The sequence below is a fragment of the Ctenopharyngodon idella genome, chromosome 7, assembly GCF_019924925.1.
Source record: "Ctenopharyngodon idella isolate HZGC_01 chromosome 7, HZGC01, whole genome shotgun sequence".
Taxonomy (NCBI): Eukaryota; Metazoa; Chordata; class Actinopteri; order Cypriniformes; family Xenocyprididae; genus Ctenopharyngodon; species Ctenopharyngodon idella.
In genome coordinates this window covers 27,263,171-27,270,177 of record NC_067226.1, presented here as the reverse complement: position 1 = coordinate 27,270,177, position 7,007 = coordinate 27,263,171, and the positions used below count along the sequence as shown (strand labels likewise).

Sequence of the window (7,007 nt, the reverse complement as noted above, 5' to 3'; positions counted from 1 at the left end):
ACTGTATTTGTCAAAAAGAGGTCTTGGCTGAAATACCTACATACATTTCAAATTGAACAGGGATGTAACACAACTTATACAGTTCGGCAATAATATTAAAGCAGCTGTTTAGTTGTGAACATTAAAATATAAATTATGAATGTTTACACGTGTATACTTTCCTGATTAGTTCATGATGTTGCTAAGATTTTATTCTGCAGAAATTGTACATTAACTGATACTGACAGACAGATGTCAATATGCAAATGCATAAAAACAGAGGTGGACAAATATACAAATAAGGAAATAAAATATGAAAATTAGTATAGAATGATGTGATGTGCTAAATGAGGGATGAGAGCAGATATAATCGTAGTTTAAAGCTGCAGACAGAAACATCAGACTCAGGACAAAAACACACGACCTCTAAAGTAAGAACAACTTCACATGTTCATTTTTCAACTACAGTTAGACTTTGAGATGTTAATAATATCTGAATGATTTTGTACAGTGCATTTATATTGCTGTTAAGATACTAACTGAAATTGTCATATTTTACTCCAAAAAGAATCTGTGAATGTTTAATAACTGAGTTTTTCAGTGTGTTTCTTCCTCAGAAATGGATCAAACTCTATATTTCATTCTTCTTCTCATTGGTGAGTGTTTGTTGTATTATTTATGGTTTATAGTTTCATCAGGTTTGACCCTGTTATGAAAATCATTAAAGCAAACGCTCTCTTTCACAGCTCTCTGCTCCGTATCTGAATGTGTTCAGCGTCAGTATCACTTTATAAACGTGAACAAGACCTGGACTGAAGCTCAGAGATACTGCAGAGAGAATTACACAGATCTGGCCACCGTTGACAACATGAACGACATGAATGAGCTGAAGAAGAGTGTGAATGATTAAGGTGTTCAGTATGTCTGGATTGGGCTGCAGAAGACGGGTCGTGATGAATGGCAGTGGCCTTCAGGTGAACCTGCGCTCTATCTGAACTGGGCTGAAAAACAACCTGAAGGCAGAGATGATTGTTGTAAGACTTGATTTTCCTGCTAAGACAAAAACTGAGATCAAGCACCCTGCAATAAAGCAATAAAGCTTATCTGGAGAGAAGATCTCAAAGAAATAGCATAGGACAATGCCTTGCCCTCACACATCTACAGGAGGCAATAGCCCTCCCCCCAAAACACACACACCCTCCTTCCTTTCCCCCTGACTCAAGTCACTGAAAGTTCTCCAAGAAGTATAATGTATCTGGTGTATCTATTGTTTATTCCTTTCATGTTCGGTATCATTTTAAATGTCTCAGTGCGATTGGTAAAATGGTCTCAATTTCACAGCAGTCACTGGTATTATGAAGAAGATTAAAAACTAAGGAGAATTCTGTCCTCCTTTTGGGTGGTGTCACTTGTGAAAACCCACTCCTCTCCCCCCAAAACAGGTGTTGGTGTAATAAAAATTTACAATCCTTTTGTTCTGGTCTTGGTATATAAGGTAAAGTGCAAAGCAGTCAGGGGGGATTTTCTGTAGCCAGAAGCCCCCACACAGTGGTGGACAAGTGTCTTCAAACACTAATCCACCACTGTGTGCATGTGCATTTTAGTTGATGTTATGATGTAATATGTATTATTTCTGAATTGGCTTCTAACTGTCCAACTATGAAATTGACATGATACATTTTTACTTGACAAATAAAATGTTATATTTGATTTACTCTGGATTCTTCTGAAATCATTATGACCAGTAGATTATGGAGTCCGTCATTTCCGTAAATCTGCGTCAGGACAGGCCAAGCCAGAGAGCCCCATGAAAGGAGCATATTGGCACATCATGGGACTTTTTGAGTTTGTCTGTTATTGAATTAGCAAGTTGCAGTATCGTGACTAAGAAAACTGTATTTTTGTATGAACAAGCATGTGGCGGTTCGACTCAAATGCATTAGTTAACTCTGCATCCTCTGACTAGATCATAAACTGGCGAATTTATGTCCGTGAGAACGCAGTCGGCCGATGTGAATTTCTCTAAGCGATGATGAGACCGTAATGAACGAATAATTGAAATTATGAGATACCCAGAATAATCAAAAATCAAAATTAATACATAACAAATGATTAATTTCCAATTGGGAACAAAACCTAAGAGTAATAATCATTTAAAATTGGAGTCAGATTAAACGAGTGAAATTAAATGAACTTCACAGATGCGCTGAAAAGGCATACACGCGTTAACCTTCGCCCAGGCCGTCGGATTCCGTTTTTGGGCCGATGCGGGGTTCCTTACATTGTGCTATGATGTTGAATGGAAAATGGGAGGATTTGCCATGTAATGATACTCGTCATTTCATCTGCAACAACAGTGAGTGCAGCTATTTAAAATTACAACAACCATTCATTTATAGATGCAGAATATACCAAAAGTATTACTTTTTAATTTGATTGTGAATATAGAATAGACTGTGGATATTTGTCACACTTACAATGTTGAGTCAATTTCTGTATATTTTCCAGAAAAAAAGACTATTCGTCTTATGTTGTCATAATCCTGCCAATAGAGAGGGGAAACACACACACACACACACACACACACACACACACACACACACACACACACACACACACACACACACACCGATTTTGATCTAGGCTTTGAAAAGCCTATATATATATATATATATATATATATATATATATATATATATTATACTATACACACGCACATCAGTGACTAGAGCTGATATAGCTTGATATTTTCAGCCTTGAGGATCTCCACACAAACCTGTAATTTTGTTTTATTTGTTTGTTTATTTTATTTTATTTTTTTTGTAGATTAACTTTAGTCCATGTAGGAATAATGGTCTATTTAAAAAAAAATAGCAACAAGATACAATTCAATTATTAATTTAGAAATTAGTAGCCTACAGTCCTAGTAAATGTTTCTATGGACTAGTAAACTAATATATTTAGCTGCAGTGTAACATCTTCCTCTGTTTGACATTTCTCTCATCAGGCTCTTTGTGTCTGAATTCAACAGAGAGACTGTAAGGAAACATAATGGACAAATAGAAAGCGCTTTAAAATCACAATGTTCACTTTGTTATATCAGCAAAATCATCATGAATATATTCTGAATATTTCATGTATCACCTGCTGCAGAAACAATCTTTGAATGACACGTGTTTCTGATGTTTCCACTGCTGCTCTTATTCACATCCAAACCATAAAGAGCAGTAAGAATAATAAACAAACTCATTGAATCTTTCTCCAATTGTTTTTCTTAAAGCGAACACAAGACTCATCTTTGTCAATCAGACGATGAACTGGACAGACGCTCAGAGTTACTGCAGACAGAATCAAACTGATCTGGTCAGTGTGAGGAACCAGAATGAGAATCAACAGGTTCAGAAGATCATTAGTGATAATAACAAATCTGCATCAGATGTCTGGATCGGTCTGTTCTGAGTCAGAGACTCATGGCAGTGGTCAGATCAGAGCGACTCCTCATTCAGATACTGGAAGTCTGGTGAACCTAATAATGCTAGAGGTGATGAAAACTGTACAGCAGTTGAACAGAATAAGAACACTCTGGGACAATGGCTAGACTTCTCTTGCAACAGACAACATCCTTTTGTGTGTCATGAAGGTGAGCAGATCCTCACAAACACACACAATCCATACATCACCTCCAGATATCTTAAAGTTCACACTACCTGTCTGACATGACAAATTCATCCACAGTGTTTGTTCTGCATGTTGTTTTTGATCAGTCTTTCTCTAGTTTTTGCTTGTGGTTTGTTTTGTGTCCAGTTAAACTGATTCTGATCAACGAGACTCTGACATGGTCTGAAGCTCTGAGATACTGCAGACAGAATCATGTGGATCTGGTCTCGGTTCATTCAGACGAGATGCAGCGTCGTGTGATGAATGTGGTTAAACGGGCGTCTACTGCAGCGGTGTGGTTGGGTTTACGTCACTCCTGCACTGTGGGCCTCTGGTTCTGGGTGAGCGGAGAGACCGTGTGCTATCACAACTGGGCTCCAGGGAACGGCACAGACGAGGAGGACTGTGTGTCTGCAGTGAGATCTGGAGCAGTTCAGTCTGGAGGAGATCAGCGCTGGATCAGCCTTCCTGAAAACAACAAACTTCATCTGCAGAAATTATGTGTGAAGAATATGTCTGTGTTGTTCTTTCGTAACTGGCAAATGTTTTTTTTTTTTTAACTGGCAAACAATTCTTGTATTGTTTTCATCAGATAATGTGCTCATACACAATGATAATTTTTGTAACTGAAGAGTATCGTATGAGCCTTTTTAATATCATTATAACATAGGCTACTTTGGGCATTTAAAATACTAATGTGCACTATATTAGTTTTAAAGACCCCATGAAATCAAAATGAGTTTTAATCTGTGGCTTTAATCTACATTTACATCTCAAATTTAGTCATTTCCTTCCCGGAAAAATGATCCAAAAATGTATCAGTCAACTAGACATTAGAAGATCATGGTTCAAAGATGTGGCATAAAGAATAATTGTCTATAAAAAAAATAAAAAAATAAAAAAAAGCAAAGCACAAGCCACATCAGTTGATTTCATGGGATGTTGGTATTCTGGTGGTGTGGCTAATTCTACTCACTCCTGTGTTTTGCACTAGTTATATATTTACACATTTGTTTAAAAAAGTGATTGTGACCATCTACGCTTAAAAAATGCTGTAAAAAAGGACTAATTCTGATAGTAATGTACTGTTTTCCATTAAAACAGTAATATACCATAGAAAGCAATGCATTCTGGGTGATATTTGTCGTTTTTTTAGAAAGTAGCCAACAGCAATATTCAGTACCCACTAAGCAAAGTTATGTCCAGAAGACGTCTTTTCGACGTATTGGCACACATTGAAAAGACATCCACTGAGGAGCCAGAATTAAAGTTTTTATGACGTCTTTTTTGACAACTTCTGCACATCCGATATAGACGTTCATGGAACATTCATAAAAGGTTAAAATTAAAAAAAAATCAGCCACGGGTCCATAGGCAGTAAAACACACGTTCACACCTTTAGACAACTTAGCATCTGTAATCTGTAATCTTAGCATCTGACTTTCTGGCTCAGCTGAGACTCGAACCAGGAACCTTCTTGTTGTGAGAAGTCAGTGTTTCCCATTGAACCACTTGTGCTGCCCTTAGCTGCAGATAAAAAATAAAGATACTTGTAGAATAATTATTTAAAAAAAATAAAAAATAAAAAAATAAAAAAAACATTGTAGAATTTTTTTCATGTTTATAAGCCTATGTAAAATAAAATAAAATAACATTTACAGGTACGAAACTCTGTTTGGATAGATGCTGAAATGTGCAACATACACAGTAAAATCCTCAATGAACACTGCTCAGTGTTTATATGGGTCCAATCTCCAATGTTAAGAGAAACACTGAAACGGTGTTGAAGTTAATGAGATAATTAAGTAATCAAATAACTGTTGATTGAGCAATTTGTAAAATCAACTGCAAGTAAAAGACATTAAATCTCTCAAGATTTCAGCAGAGGAGGATTAAACAACTCCACAAACAGCATTACCAGCTTCACATATTACTAACCAGATTAATTTTATTTCTGACAGACGTCTACAGCAGTTCTTATTGACAATTAACATAGATATTGATATTTATGTTTCATTTGAAGTCACCATTGTGCTGGGCAGTGTTTGCTTTAGTTAGGATCTTGGTCCCCGTACTTCTTGTGTTAGCTTTTTTTTTTTTTTTGGCTGTTGTAACTGTGTGTTTGTAAAGCACATTTGTTGTGTCAAAGAAAGCCAAGATAAAGCAGGATCAGGGGTCTATTCTTCGTACATCGCTAACTTGGTTAGCTGGATTTGATTGATGACGGTTTGGCATGATCTTGGAGACTATAATGTGTCTTGTGTAGACTATAATACTACAGCCAGTTTTACTCATTGAAAGATTTATTTGTGATGGAATAATTGCTTTACAATTGTATGGAGTCTTACACACATGCTTGTACAGTTATTCTGAGCCGTGCATTCATTTAAATGGTGACAGCTATTATGGGAGTGGCTTGATGCAGCGCAGGAGATGCAGATAACTTCATCTTGACTTTAATTAATTTTTAATTAAAACTTTAATTAATGCTGTCATGTAACAAATCTGCTTCAAAGATAAAATTAAATGAATTGCAAATTACAACATTGAAATAAAAATGTACAACTGTACAAATGTTTGTGAATCTAAATAACTGGGAATCATGTAAAAAAAAAAAAAAAAAAAAAAACAGTGGACATTATTATAACATTTATGTCGTAATGTCATGTTGTTCACGTGGCTGTTTCATTATAAAGGTCCAGAAATTCTTCAGAAGTTTTTCGTCAGGTGTCTTTTCTAATTATATGATGTCATTACGTTGCTGTCTTGCCGCCAGCCAATTACTGCATTGCTGATCGTGGTTTCGAGTATCGTTACATCTGCCCTTTTCAAGGAACACGAGAACGCGCAGTAATCTCGGACAACTTAATCCTGATATTTTAATCCATTCCACAAATTTGTTTGAAGAACCAAATTAGCCAGAGATCACGTTGCGAGATCAGTTATCACGATTAGAAGATGTTTGCATCTGTCAAATCATCTCAGATGTATTTAGCGAGGTACGAAGAACAGACCCCAGGTGTTATCAGCTCCTTGTTGATGATAACAAAATCATCACAAAATGAGCATCTAATGTTTTGCTTTTGATTTTGTGTTTATATTTGGCATTTATAGCCACCAACCTTGTGTAATTGCAGTATTGACACCAATAGCATTAACATGATCACATATCCTGAAGGTGGATAAAAAGCTTGTGCATAAGATGTTTGAGCAAGTTTATCATGTAGTCACACACAGACATTAACATTTTGGATATGAATCACAACAAAAGTGAGGATACATATCTAACATCACCTGATCACCTTTTCTTTTTGCTTGTTTAATGGCTAGTAATGGATAGTAATCCATGGCTTGAACTTAAAATGCATGAC

General features: G+C 36.1%; 1 pseudogene; it reads left to right on the top strand.

Moving 5' to 3' along the window:
* Positions 1 to 598: 598 nt before the first annotated feature.
* LOC127516747 (macrophage mannose receptor 1-like) lies at positions 599 to 4,757 on the top strand (annotated as a pseudogene).
* Positions 4,758 to 7,007: the final 2,250 nt, after the last annotated feature.